Genomic DNA, 15,789 nt, shown 5'->3' with positions numbered 1-15,789 from the left:
TGAGCTTTCCTCCGATAATGAGGGCAAGTCTATGGAAGACAGGAATTTGTCAATGTTGTCAGTGTGAAATAGAGTCTCTTCCTTTGAGCGGTGTGGGGTCAGATTGTAAAGGTCTGAGTAAAATTTCTGAAAAGCTAATTGGATATCTTTGGTGGATTTTTGAACTAAGCCCTGGCTGTTTTTTAATTCAGATATGAAGCATTTTGATTTCTTTTGTTTGATCAGGGAGGACATGAGTTTGCCTCCTTTGTCGCTGTGAGAATACAGTCTATGTTGAAAATGTAGGTAATGCTTGGCTGTTCTCGTATTGATCATGTCCTTCAGTTTCTCCCGTAGGGAACGCAGGTCCGCGGTCCTGGCATTCCTTTGGGAGGTCTTTCTTAGCCTTTCTATTTTAGAGCTCTCAGAAAGCATACGGTCTAGTTCAGCTTGGGATTCTTTTTTAATATTTGATGCGAGCGAAATAAAGACTCCTCTAATTACCGCCTTGTGTGCCTCCCAAGTTATTGTAGGGCAAATGTCTGCATTGGCATTGAAGCTAAAATAAATGTCCATTTGTTTCTTAATTTCAGACACTACATCAGTCCTGTCGAGTAGTGCCTCATTTAGTCTCCAGTTCCAATCCTTCCTAGGGAGTTGTGTAAAGGTTAGTTTTACCCATACAGGGGCGTGATCCGAAACTGTGATGGTTTCGATCCTTGATTTGCTAGAGAAAGGGATCAGTTCCTTAGATAGAAAGATGTAGTCTAATCGCTGATACGATTGTCTCGGATTCTGAGTGCATTGGAAGGGGACAGAGTGATGGACCAATATGGAAACCCCTTTGGTGGCAGCTATAGGATTGCTAGAATAGAAAATCTGGGGGTACTGCTTCGTGGGTAAGCGAGGTATTTTGCCTGCTTTGAAGTGAGTTTCCTGAAGGAATACTATCTGGGTGTTCAGTTTGCGCAGGATAGTGAAGATTTGAGATCTCTTATTGGGAGAGTTTAATCCATGAACATTAAAGGATGTGAGAGTCAATTCTGTCATATTTAACCCTCGTCGTGCGTCACTATAGGAACACTTATAGGATGGGAGGATGGGAGAGAGGGTGGGTAAGGAGGGTTAGGGAGAGTAGAAGAGGGAGAGGAAGGGATTGTAAGAGAAAGAGGAGGGGAGAGGAGAGAAATGGAAAAGAGAAGGAGAAAGATGTGAAGGAAGAGATAAAAGTAGTATAGGGGGATAGAAAGAACTAGAGCGCAAAGACGTACCTGAATCACAGTTAAAACAGAGAGAGAAAAAAAAAGGGAGGGAGAGTAGTGAGTAAGATGAGGAAGAGTAAATGAGATGATAAAATGAGAAAGAAATAAAGTGATAAAAGTAAGAAAAGTGATAAAAGGCGAGAGAGCCTGATCTCGCCTATCAGATAGAAAGAGACACTGAACCTATTTGTACTGAAATAGGTAATTGGGGTTACGGAGTGTAGTCCTAATCGGGTCATAATAGCCCACAGTACGACCCTGAGAGAGAGGTGCATAGGACCGAAAAAGAGCGTTAAAGTAGAATAGAGAGGGTGAGAGAATGATAATGATATTTATGGTGATAGTGATAGTGTAGGGACCTGGACAGTCGAACAGCATCCCTCCTACGTAGGGACAAACATCAGAGAGATACAATGGAGAATCATTCCTGTGGAAGAAAAAGAACCTGAATGATCAAAAAGAATACATTGAAACAATGAAGACCAACTACAACAATATCATTGAATAAAGGTATTGAGCATGAAAGGAAGGATCTATATTCAGAAACTGAGACCAGGACCAGGGCAAAATCCGTACCATCAGTCCGGTCTGTGTCAAATCATGCTTAGTGTAGCACAACCGGTTAGACTAAGTGAGGTGTTTATGAGGAAAGGGTGGAAAAAGGGGGGGAGGGGAAGGAGGGGGGGATGAGGGAAGGAAGAGTCCTCACTTGGAGCCGTGAGATAAAAGGAGGGAAAGGGGGGGGGGTTGGGGGTACCCCACTAGAACCTGTGATGAGTCTTTTGTTGTGTATAAGGGGTGGCGGAGTTAGCATTCGGTATGAAGGAGACAGTATAAAGTCAAACATGACGCCAGGGCAGAATATCAGCCCCTTCCCAATGCGAAGGTAGCCATGGACATCCCTTAAAGCTTAAAGAACATAGAAAGACACCTGAGCACTAGGGATGTGGGAAAAGGTAAGGGGAGAAAGAAGGGAGATTGAAGGGAGGTTACCCCCCGGGTCTACGGGACACGTACCAATGGAACACGCCACTCCAAGGTGGCGGGGGTACATTCTGTGTACTATGTGACATATGTTCCCGCTGTAAACATCTTAGCAGTAAGGCTACAAGGAATGTGCTGGGAGCAAACCTGTGAGGAAAACGTAAATCTACAACAGGGGAGAAATGCAGTTATGGAAGTACATTGCACTGTGTATGCAGCCGGAATCTCGTATACATGGCTGCAGCTCTAGGTGCCCACAGAAGGAAACTGGGGCATAACAGGTATAACCCAGAATAACAATCAAAGCAATATGAAGAATGTGTAACCTGTGGGTCTAACGTCGGTTAGGAAAGTAAGTGTTCAGTCACTCATGATGTTGCTAACCAGGGCTTTCTTGGCCTTGGGCGATTTGTGCCTGCGTGGAGCAATGTCTGAGTCCAAACTTGGGAGCTCAGACCAGGCGTGAATATCCTCTGGTAAGGCAGACCAGGAGGGGATCTGTAGCGGCTCAATTCCCAGTTGTTGCCAGGCGTTTGCAAGGTCTTCCGGGGAGCGGATATATATCCTGCGGCCCTGCTTTAGGACCGAGAGTCCGAATGGAAAGAGCCACGCATATGGGAGGCCTTTCTCCCTTAGAGCTTCAAGTAAGGGTCTTAACATTCTCCTCTTCGCGAGGGTTGAGGGTGCTATGTCTTGGAACAGTTGTATTTCAGACCCCTCGTAGGTTAGGGGACGTTTGTCTCTCGCAGCAGTTAATATAGCTGATGTGTCAACGGTGGAAAGCAATCCACAAACAATGTCCCTAGGTGGTTCAGAGGGAGCAGGTTTAGGGCGTATGGCGCGGTGGACCCTTTCAACTTGAATGGAGGCTGCCCTCTCTGCACCTAAGATGTCTGCAAAGATGGCTGCCATTATATCTCTGAGGGAATCTGGAGAGTGTGACTCCGGTAGTCCTTTCAGTCTTATGTTCCTTCTCCTATTTCTGTTCTCCAGATCCTCAATCATATCATACATGCGATTCAAGTGAGTATGGTGGTTAGAAACATGGAGAGCTGCTGTGGTTGAGTGTAATGTGAGGGCAGAGTGTGCAGATTCCAACCTGTCCACACAACCCCCCATGTGTTGTAGCTCTGCACGCATCTCTGCAAGCTCGGACATAACCGGGGCTATAGCCTGTGCCAGTGCCTTTCTGAGGAAGGACTTAAAAAAGGAGGTAGAAATGGTACCTTGAGTGTCCGCTCCTGAGGTACTGTCCATGTCTGAGTCCTCCTGTACATCCTCCTGGTGTGTTCCCGCCGGCGCCATCTTGCGCGCCAACAGCGGGGATTGAGACTGCTTCTTCTTGAAGAATTTGTGAAGCTTTGCCGAGGACGATTTGGAAGCTGGTGTGCTCGGTAAGTCCCCACCTCGTTCACGCTGCTGTTTTCCCATTTTTCGGGCTGGTAATAGCTGCAGGGTCGGTGTTAGGCTAATATATTGACGGAGCTTCAGGCTCTAGCGTCCATCAACGTTGCCGGTCAGGCTCCGCCCCCATTGTTTCTTTATTTATATAACCAGTACTTAAATTGGAAACATTTTTTAGGGGGAACTCTGGAATAATGCGCCCCCCCCCACCTCCTATGGACACGCGCATTCCTGCACACACTATTATGCCCAATATTGGCATAAATGATGCCCCATAGTGGGCCCCGCGCACGGTATTATATGCCCCAAGTGTCCCTTGCACACAGTATTATTATTGTTTATTTATATAGCACCATTAATTCCATGATGCTTTACATTTGTGGGTTACATACAATACACAAAATATACAGGTAGCTATAATACTAACAGTGACCGACTGGCACAGTGGGGTAGAGGGCCCTGCCTGCGAGGGCTTACAATCTATGAGGGAAGGGGGTAGAGACAGAAGGAGAGGGGGAGACTGTTCAGATGGTGGTCTGGTGATAGTGTTATTCGAGGTTGTAGGCCTTCCTAAATAGGTGAGTCTTCAGGGCCTTCTTGAAGCCTGTGATTGTGGGGGTCAGTCTTATGTGTCTTGGTAAGGAGTTCCAGAGTCTGGGGGATGCACGGGAGGTCATTGGAGGATCTGAGGTTACGTGTGGGCAGGTAATGGGAGATTAGTTCGGAGATATATGGAGGAGACAGGTTGTAGATCGTTTTGAATGTTAACGTTAGTAGCTTGAACTCAATTCGCTGGGCTATAGGTAGCCAGTGGAGGGACTGGCAGAGGGGAGCAGCCGATGAAGATCGGGGGCGAGGTGAATTAAACGAGCAGCGCAGTTTAAGGTGGACTGGAGGGGGGCGAGGGTGTTTACTGGGAGTCCATGGAGAAGGGTGTTGCAGTAGTCTAAGCGGGAGATTATGAGGGCCTGGACGAGCATCTTAGTAGTTTCAGAGGTGAAGAAGGAGAGGATTCAATGGATGTTCTTGAGCTGCCCCCAAGTGGCACCATGCACACAGTATTATATGTTCCCAAGTGTCCTTTGCACACAGTATTATATGCCCCCAAGTGCACAGTATTATATGCCCCATAGTGGCCTCTGCATACAGTATTATTTGCCCTCAAGTGGCCCCATGCACACAGTATTTTAGGTTCGCAAGTGTCCCTTGCACACAGTATTATGTGCCCCTTACACACAGTATTATATGTCCCCAAGTGCCCCTTTCACACAGTATTATGCCCCACTGTGGACACCCATGAACAATTATTATACTCTGGGGTCTGGGGTGCCCCAGAGAATAATAATCGGAGACCCAGGGCCCGGGGAGGAAACAAAAAAAAAAAAAGTTAATTACCTTTCCCTGGCTCTGGAGCACTTCCCGCAGATCACGTCGGCCATCTTCAATGTGGTATGGCAGACGTTCTGTAAATATATATAATATACTGTATATATATATATATATATATATATATATATTTGCTAGTGGAAAAATTGCAGGTGGTAACAATTTTGTAAATCTTAGCACGATCGGTGCCTGATCAGATATCAGTATATGATTTATGTTACTTTCACACTCTCCATTTTGCAGACTTATATGCCATTCAATCTGTGCGCCATTCATGCATTATCTGTTTTTGTGGGTCTTCTTTGTTTTTCAGTACCAGTGGAAAATACTGTTTTAGGTGACCTGAACCTATCTATCTGCAGTGCTGGGTTCTGGTGACAGATTTCCTTTAAGGTAATTTTTAATAAAGGTAAGTACAAGGTGCTCATAAAAGGACAGCTGCCTGGCCTCATAATCCAGATATATCCTGAATCTGTTGCTGGAGAAATGGAGAAATTGTCACATAACCAGATCTCTGTACTGTCTTGTATTGCAAAATACTGGTTATTATTACATATATAAACCTCAGGACTTGTTATTACTACCAATGTATGACTAACGCCCCCTCCTGGCTATACTGGGATAACACAGCCACATACTTCACTCCCTGATCTACTGCCCTTCACATCCCAGTAATGTCGCCCTGATGTAAATCCCCTCCTGCTTATCACCTGATTATAATGTTGTTATTATTATTATCTCTCTGCTGTTTTTGGACACATCTGCTTTTATGTGCCCAAGTTACAGTTTTCAGGTCGTCTGATATAAGGAAATTATTATGAGCTGTGTTTACATCCAGTAATAGGTCTGTAGGATCCTTCATATAGATCTCTCTTGTTATGTCCATCATTATCCTTCTTTATTCCCAGCTTCTGGATCAGAGCAGAGAGTGACAGTGACTGCTGCTCCTCCTGCCTGGAGATCACACCAGGTATTCTCAAGGTCGCACAACCATCTCCTGATGTCTGTAAACAGGGCAGTGACTCTCTTGGTATTGGAATAATGCTTAATAATTATTGTGGTTATTGTAACAACTACTTCATTGTACTGTACATATGTTCTTGTCTCCAGGGATGTAATCATGTTGTTAATAAAGTTATATGATAAACCTACATGTTCTTGTGCAAAGACTGACAGACATGCAAAGACATTAAACTGTGATCATTACGTTATATTTTCTGTTCTTGAATAAACATCTGTTCACCTGATATATGGCTAGACATTGAATAATGTCCATGGCTACAGTGCACTTTTTAATTTCCTCTCACCATGAATGACCCACTGGCATCCCCCCTCCTCTGATCCACTAGAACACTTCCATTCCCCCTGAACCTGGCAGGAATTCAAGATGGCTCCTGCTTACATTTAGTCTAATTAAGGTATTATGTGTTGAAAAATAACATCACCAATTGTTCAGGAAGGGTGGGGGCTATAGAAGAAAAATCCATCTGTGCTGGAATCAGTGCAGAGACACCAATTGAAATATGCAGAGTTGGAGTTTGTGTGATGGTGAAAGGTCTTATGTAAGGATGGTTTCTAACAATTCACCACCTATTATTCTCTACAAATGTGACTTGGTGCAGGAAAACAAAACATGTTTTTTTGGAAACAAAATTTCCAAAACTAATGTTAAACTTGTAAGTTTTCTAAATTGCTTAAATATTCTAAAATTGTTTCTAATATACTTGTTTCTAATATACTTTAAAAAAAAGTAGACTTTTTCCTTCTTTATTTCCAGCTTGTGGATCAGAGCAGAGACTGAGAGTGACATCTGCTGCCCCTGCCTGGAGATCCCTCTCGTCAGTGTATTCCAGATGTCTTCTGATGTCTGTAAACAGGGTAGCGACTCTCTTGGCTACTCCAGATGCTTTTTATTGAGCTTTTCTCCAGTGCTCCTTAAGGTTCTGAACTCTTTCCTCAGTCTCTTTTCTCTGTGGTCAGTTTTTGGAGAACATTTTTAAATTTCCTATTCTTCTCAGAGACTTCATCCAGGATCTCCATCTGATATCCTCAGTGTTCTCCTTATTAAAGAACACAGATATACGCAGTGACCAGGAGCGGATCCAGGGCCTAACAAAACGGTCCCGGTCGGTGAGAGGTATGTCCCGATCTCAACTCATCGGCGTCCAGGACGCCGATGAGCTGAATACATAGGCTTTTAAAGCAGGAGCTATCACAACTCAGCTCCTGCTTTAACGCTACGGCATTTGTAGCCGCGATGTGATGACGTCACACCACGCCTACATCTGTGTGAGTGGAGTGATAGCGGAGAGAGGGGCGGGGGAGCATTGGAAAGTGAGTGTTTTTTTTGTGTTAAACATTAACCTTTTCGCAGCCAAGGGTCTCTGGAAATTTTGAACCTCCAGTAGCCAGAGCAATTTTCACAGTTTTGAGATGGACAAATCAAACCTACATTGCAACATTAAAAAAGCATCCAACCCCCCATACCTATATATTTTCTTAAAGTAGACACCTGCAGCATTGTTAGAATGCCACTTGGTACTGTATACGAACAGGCACCTTCATGCAATTTTGATTTAAAGTGAATGTTTTATGAAAAAATGCAAATAAATGTATATTAGTTGTTAAAAGCGGAAACTAAACAAAAAATTAAATGCACCAAACCTCCTAAAAATAAGAGTTCAACATGTGCAGAGTACATACATATCACTATGGCCTGAACCCGCATGCACGTGTCTTCAGAAAATCGCTAGAACTGGAAGGAACAAAATTCTGCTTTGAAGCCGGAAATGTTAAAAAAGTATCATCCTATAAAATGTAGGGATTACACACCATGAAAAGTAAGTGAACCCCTAAACCCTATATATTTTTTGAAAGTAGACAATCTGAAGATTACAAATGTCTTAATGGGTCATCGATAGCCACATCCACCTTCATGCAACTTTGCGACCAACACAAATAATTTTTTGAAAAAATATGCTAAAACACATATTTGCACCTAAAACTCATGTTCAATCTCACATTCATATACAAAATACTTTTAAAATAATAGCTTATGGTGTATACAATGTGTATATATACTATATGTACCGCAAACATCAACTACAACAAGAGCTCGGACTCCCAAAAACACGAATACAGAAGACAAGCAGGATTTTGCTGTTGTTTACTAATACAGTCCTATGAAAAAGTTTGGGCACCCCTATTAATCTTAATCATTTTTTGTTCTAAATATTTTGGTGTTTGCAACAGCCATTTCAGTTTGATATATCTAATAACTGATGGACACAGTAATATTTCAGGATTGAAATGAGGTTTATTGTACTAACAGAAAATGTGCAATATGCATTAAACCAAAATTTGACCGGTGCAAAAGTATGGGCACCCTTATCATTTTATTGATTTGAATTCCCCTAACTACTTTTTACTGACTTACTGAAGCACAAAATTGGTTTTGTAACCTCAGTGAGCTTTGAACTTCATAGCCAGATGTATCCAATCATAAGAAAAGGTATTTAAGGTGGCCAATTGCAAGTTGATCTCCTATTTGAATCTCCTCTGAAGAGTGGCATCATGGGCTACTCAAAACAACTCTCAAATGATCTGAAAACAAAGATTGTTCAACATAGTTGTTCAGGGGAAGGATACAAAAAGTTGTCTCAGAGATTTAACCTGTCAGTTTCCACTGTGAGGAACATAGTAAGGAAATGGAAGACCACAGGGACAGTTCTTGTTAAGCCCAGAAGTGGCAGGCCAAGAAAAATATCAGAAAGGCAGAGAAGAAGAATGGTGAGAACAGTCAAGGACAATCCACAGACCACCTCCAAAGAGCTGCAGCATCATCTTGCTGCAGATGGTGTCACTGTGCATCGGTCAACTATACAGCGCACTTTGCACAAATAGAAGCTGTATGGGAGAGTGATGAGAAAGAAGCCGTTTCTGCACGTACGCCACAAATAGAGTTGCCTGAGGTATGAAAAAGCACATTTGGACAAGGCAGCTTCATTTTGGAAACAAAAATTGAGTTGTTTGGTTATAAAAAAAAGGCGTTATGCATGGCGTCCAAAAAGAAACAGCATTCCAAGAAAAACACATGCTACCCACTGTAAAATTTGGTGGAGGTTCCATCATGCTTTGGGGCTGTGTGGCCAATGCCGGCATCGGGAATCTTGTTAAAGTTGAGAGTCGCATGGATTCCACTCAGTATCAGCAGATTCTTGAGAATAATGTTCAAGAATCAGTGACGAAGTTGAAGTTACGCCGGGGATGGATATTTCAGCAAGACAATGATCCAAAACACCGCTCCAAATCCTCAGGCATTCATGCAGAGGAACAATTACAATGTTCTGGAATGGCCATCCCAGTCCCCAGACCTGAATATCATTGAACATCTGTGGGATGATTTGAAGCGGGCTGTCCATGCTCGGCGACCATCTAACTTAACTGAACTTGAATTGTTTGTCCAAAATACCTTTATCCAGGATCCAGGAACTGATTAAAAGCTACAGGAAGCGACTAGAGGCTGTTATCTTTGCAAAAGGAGGATCTACTAAATATTAATGTCACTTTTCTGTTGAGGTGCCCATACTTTTGCACCGGTCAAATTTTGGTTTAATGCATATTGCACATTTTCTGTTAGTACAATAAACCTCATTTCAATCCTGAAATATTACTGTGTCCATCAGTTATTAGATATATCAAACTGAAATGGCTGTTATAAACACCAAAATATTTAGAACTAAAAATGATTAAGATTAATAGGGGTGCCCAAACTTTTTCATAGGACTGTATGTTAAAAAGCTATACTGCACCTACCAAATTGTGACTGTGATACCAAAATCTAACTTTTTTCAGAGTACACAGCATACCGTATATAAAAACACAATTTAATAGTTTATATATACAACCACCTTCATTCAACTTTGCCGCAAACAGAGATTGCTAGCAATTTTTGCGCAAAAATTCAAATTTGCCACTAAAGTGCGGCTCAAGAAATCCCTTTCTGCAAACATAATGTACTGTACATAAAACTGCAATATGTGAGGAGTTCATACATACCACACATGTATATATTTACAGGGCGGGTGTTAAAGAATCGCCAAAATCGCAGAAATGCGCCATCCCATTTTGCACATGCAAATTAAATAGGACTTTACATAAAAATGTTATTTTCCATCCCCCTATAATAATTTTAGCAATCTATACGTTCATCTCTAGTGATAATCGTTATTACTATTATTTTAGTGTGTAACGGACATCACTAGAGACGTATTTTACTGTAGAAAGCTCAGGTATAGACAGGACAGGGATTGGGTGAAATGTAAACTTTATTTGCGACTTTATGTATATGTTGTGTAAGTGTTTGGTGCGACTTTTTTTTTTTGGCTTGCGACCTGGACAATGGTAAACGTCTGGGTCACAGTGCCAACAAACTTCCTGGTTATGTTCAGGAGGTATAACATAAGAATACCCCACTAGTAAAGCTCAGGGGGAATTACATTATAACTGTATGTGACAATCAGAGACAAATGTATAGTATACGCTCTGATTGGCAGGAGAAGGGTTAATAGGGACAATAGAGTCCCTGCCACCCCTCTCCTGCTGTCACATACAAGTTATACAGAGAGAGAGAGATCGTTTCTGTGTCTCTCTCTCTGCTGGGCTGCTCCGTGTCCCTCTTCCTTTCTTGTTAGATCGTAAATTGCTTGCTTAGACAGGAGGGGGGGACACTTTGGAGCTCTATATCTTTGGACTGCATCAATATATCTTGATGCTTTCAATTGCATTTTAAAGAGGAGAATCTCATCTTTAAAATGATATCAAGAACTCGATGATTGGATGTACAGTTTTGGAGAAATTCACTGTTGAAATGCTGTCAGGAATTGAGATCTGCAGTTGGATCTCAATGCCAAATAGTGTTTTCAACATGTGAATGGCTCCAAGACTGTAAGTAAAATCATCAAGTCCCTGGTATCATTTTAAAGATGAGAGTCTCTTCTTTAAAATGCATTTTAAAGCATCAAGATATGTTGATGCAGTCCAGAGATATCGGCATTAGTAGGGAGGACGTACTAAGTACGTCCTCGGCTACTGAAGTGCCACCTTGGGAGCACGTACAGTGTACGTGCCTGTCAGCGAAAGGGTTAAGGTGGAACATAATGTAGGGGGCCCATGAAACTGGGGGCAGATGAAGGGGCAGAAACGGGGGGACATGAAACTGTGGGCAGATGAAGGGGGGAAGAATGGCATGAAACTGGGCAGAAATGGGAGGACATGAAACTGGGGACAGAGATGGAGGGGGGGCATGAAACTAGGGGCAGATGAAGGGTGTATATGATACTGGGGGAGAGATGGAGGGGGACATATAATTTACGGGTGTCTGTAGGAGGATTATACTGTGTGGGAGCACATGAAAAATGAATGAGAATGGGCAGAGTCATTTTCTCTCTCTTTCTAATCTTCAAAAGTTGGGAGGTATGGGTTAGAAGCGCAAGGCTCTTAAAGGGGTATTCCCATGACCCTTACTCACGAATTGGTGGGCGGGGTTTCATATGCAAAGCCAGCGGCGAGATGATGTCGCTTCTATGCCGCTGGCCCTGTGGCATAGAAGCTTTATAAGTTGGTCAAACACAGTTTAAAAAAAAACGCCTCAAAAACGCATTTTTAGGGCTAATTTTGTCAAAAAATCCTGGGGGGGGGGGGAGACACCCCCACCCCCCGTTCCCCAGAGATCATGCAGCTGCTGAAGCTGGGAGCCGGCTGTAACTTCAGCCGGAGCTCCTAGAGAGAAGACAGGGAAGGTTAATTCCCATCCCTGCCTTCTAGATTGCTGTGTATACAGCGCTCTTTTGAGTGACATTGTTATGACTAGCACTGTTTGATGGGATCAGTCAACCAGACATTTGATCAACTCAAGAGCTCCTGCTCTCATGCCTGATCAAAACTATGTCTCTTTTCTGTCTGCTCTGTAAATGGATGGGACTGTGACAGAAGTGGGCCAGATTACAAACCACATATGAACACCATGGAGGTGATACACAAAAGATACAGAGAAAGCAATAGGACCCAGATCAGATCTATAGTTATGGACAGGAGACTGCATTCCTCCTGCAACTGGGGCTAAATGTACTATTCCCAGTTACAGGGAAAACCAGCCTCTCCCCCCAAAAAAACTGTGATCATATGTCCCTAAAGGTCTACAATGACCTCATAGGGGCAAAATGTGGAAAAAAAAGCAAAATAAATAAAAAAATAAATAAAAAATTAATATGTCACTAAAACGCCCTTATTAAAGGGGCTCTATCAGCAAAATCATGCTGATAGAGCCCCACATATGCGTGAATAGCCTTTAAAAAGGCTATTCAGGCACCGTAAAAGTTATATTAAACTACCCCCCCCGTTTTAAAATAATAACCTAAAAAAGAATGTATTAGAGCCAAAAGTGAAGTCAAACCGCATCTGTAGTCATGGTTTTCTTGATTAAAACATCCTTATTTATTAGTCCATTATTAAAAATATGTACAAAACATGAAACCAGTAAAAAAACATATAGCACTTACACCATGATGAGACAGACGTATAGACAACGACAAACTGGGTCCCTACGCGTTTCAAGGCCGTAGCCCCCTCCTCATGGCAAGACAAAATGTATACTAGCTGTAGCGATATATATACCTAAAAGCGACCTGGTATCAAATTTTATTTAATTGGGCTGACTGGTAGCAGGTATACTCCCAGTTAGAACGATCTTGTTTGTAAACACACATAACATATACGTGATCCCATTTGTACACAGAAACACTAATGACAATCATATTACATACATAATCCCCATGTGACCAAAATGACGACATTTATCATGATGTTACTATATTGTGTTACTGCACATCTTCATAACTCCTAATATCTTATGTTACTATTTTAATTCTACTTATATGTAGATCCCTTATTCTAGTAATTATGTGTATGCAGGAATACATAGTTGAATAAAACGAATAAATACCTGGGTGGATGTTTGCTGGATTAATATTTCACCCCATGGTTTTGGTTGTTCTCCGGAGCTGCCATGACTTGGTAGATGGTATGTAACCTAGCAATAACTGCTGCTAGGAGAAAAAGTCATGTGGTGTACATCACATGGTAAAACCCGTATCACATGATTTGAATGTGAATTGCTGATGTATACTAGCAAAATAAGGGGAGGGGGGGGGAATTAAAAAAAAATATGAAAAAAATAAAAAAAATACTCCACAGGACTTATACTACAGGCTGTACCTGACATCACACAATGTGAATGTGTTCCTAACCCGGAAATAAACTCGGGTATAGATCACATGGTGAAACCTGTATCACCTGATTTGGAATTGAATTGTCGATATATACTAACAGGATAAGGGGAGAAAAAACACTACACAGAGTTGAAAAATACAGGCCGCACCCTACATCGCACAATGTGAATGTGTACCTAACCCCCTAACTGGTGACTGTTTGTATATTCCATACATGAGTGTTTACATGCATTTTAACTATAGTACTTCAGCCATGGCACATCATGAAACCTATTGATATAAGTATTAAATACATGCATGAATACCTATGTGAAAAAGTAAGTAATTACTGGGCAAATAATCTATTATCCAGAAAGACATTTTTCTAAAACAGACAAGATACAACATTTAAGTGCTGCATGCATGTGCTATAGCCCTATATGGGACATTATAGATAGACCCACTAGTCAATTGTGACTGAATAAAGTTCTATATTCATGTCACAATGACTATTTGCTATATGCTATTTCGTAAAAAAGAATGTGATCTACTTACGCATCGCGCACGCTGGGCGGGCATTCAGGGTGTGTCTTCATCTTCATCCACGCCTCTCCTTCCTCCACTGTCCTCCGGTCCCGTCTTCCTCCTGCGCTCGCGAATGGACATTGATTTAAAAAAATGGCCTGGGCGCATGCGCAGTAGCACGCGGTTTCTACTACGGCTACTGCGCATGCGCCCAGGCTATTTTTTTTTATCAATTTCCCTTCGCAAGCGCCGGAAGAGGACAGGACCGGAGGACATTGGAGGAAGAAGAGGCATGGATGAAGATGAAGACACACCCTGAATGCCCGCCCACAGTGCACATTTGGTAAGTAGAGCACATTCTTTTTTAGGTTATTATTTTAAAACTGGGGGGGTAGTTTAATATAACATTTACGGTGCCTGAATAGTCTTTTTAAAGGCTATTCACGCATATATGGGGCTCTAACAGCATGATTTTGCTGATAGAGCCCCTTTAAAGGTTCTAGCCCCACCCACCACGATGATATACAAAAGAAAAATTACCGTAACGAAGAGTAAAAAACGATTTTTAAAAGTTTTTTAGAAGAACTTTGAGTTATTAAATGAGTGGAATAACGCAAATGATAAAAAACGTCACAGCCCTCAAAACGGAACATACAAAAAAACCGAAAATGTGTCTGGTTCTGGGCCACAAATTAGCCCGGTACTGAAGTGGTTAAGCTGCTGAAGCCTCAGGACTTCTGTTGGAGATGCTGGACCGGACCACAATGGAGGACACCAGAGACACCTCTGTATCTTTAGGACTAGTTTGACACCTAGTGGCTGATATAAAAAACTGCACCACCCAAAAAATAAACTCACTGTATCCTTTGTGTCCCTTTCTGTCACCTGTAGAAGTTTTATGTCAGTCCCTTAGCAATAGCCGGTGGGTGCAGAGCACTGCCTCCTAAATTCTGTCAGGAAAGTGAAGGCGTTGGGTGAGCCCTGATTGGCTGGAGCTTTCCTCACATGAGCCCTGGTTGGCTGGAGCTTTCCTCACATGAGCCCTGATTGGTTATGTCTTCCCCTGAGGTGAAGCTCCGCCCAGGCAGGATTCTCCTCACACAGATGGTCCCTGGTAAAGCTCCAGATTTGGTGGATTTTCTCCACAGAATTTTACCAAATCTCCCCTAATGTCCTCCCTGTGCTTTATATGTAAGTAGGAATGTAAATGTGCGGTCACCTCTTCCCTAATAACCCGGATAATCCCTATGTCTAGTCACACAGCAGTCCTAGAATTACTGAGAGAGCTCCCTGTGTATCTGTGACTGAGGAACGTCTGACTAATATGTAGTATAGTGTATAGTCAGTTATCAGATATATGTATATCTATGGCATCACTGTATATACATGGGGGGCTGTATACTGCTGTATAACTGAGGTATCTGTATATATGAGGAGGGCTGTATACTGCTGTATAACTGAGGTATCACTGTATATACAAGGAGAGCTGTATACTTATGTATATACAAGCAGGGCTGTATATATGAAGAAGGTTGTATACTGCTGTATAACTGAGGTAAAACTATATACAAGGAGGGCTGTATACTGCTGTATAACTGAGGTATCTGTATATATACAAGGAGAGCTGTATACTTATGTATATACAAGCAGGGCTGTATATATGAAGAAGGTTGTATACTGCTGTATAACTGAGGTAAAACTATATACAAGGAGGGCTGTATACTGCTGTATAACTGAGGTATCTGTATATATACAAGGAGAGCTGTATACTTATGTATATACAAGCAGGGCTGTATATATGAAGAAGGCTGTATACTGCTGTATAACTGAGGTAAAACTATATACAAGGAGGGCTGTATACTGCTGTATAACTGAGGTATCACTGTATATACAAGGAGGGCTGTATACTTATGTATATACAAGCAGGGCTGTATATATGAAGAAGGCTGTATACTTCTGTATAACTGAGGTATCACTGTATA

Source organism: Leptodactylus fuscus, chromosome 10, assembly GCF_031893055.1.
Source record: "Leptodactylus fuscus isolate aLepFus1 chromosome 10, aLepFus1.hap2, whole genome shotgun sequence".
Lineage (NCBI taxonomy): Eukaryota > Metazoa > Chordata > Amphibia > Anura > Leptodactylidae > Leptodactylus > Leptodactylus fuscus.
Note: the sequence above shows the minus strand (reverse complement) of the source record.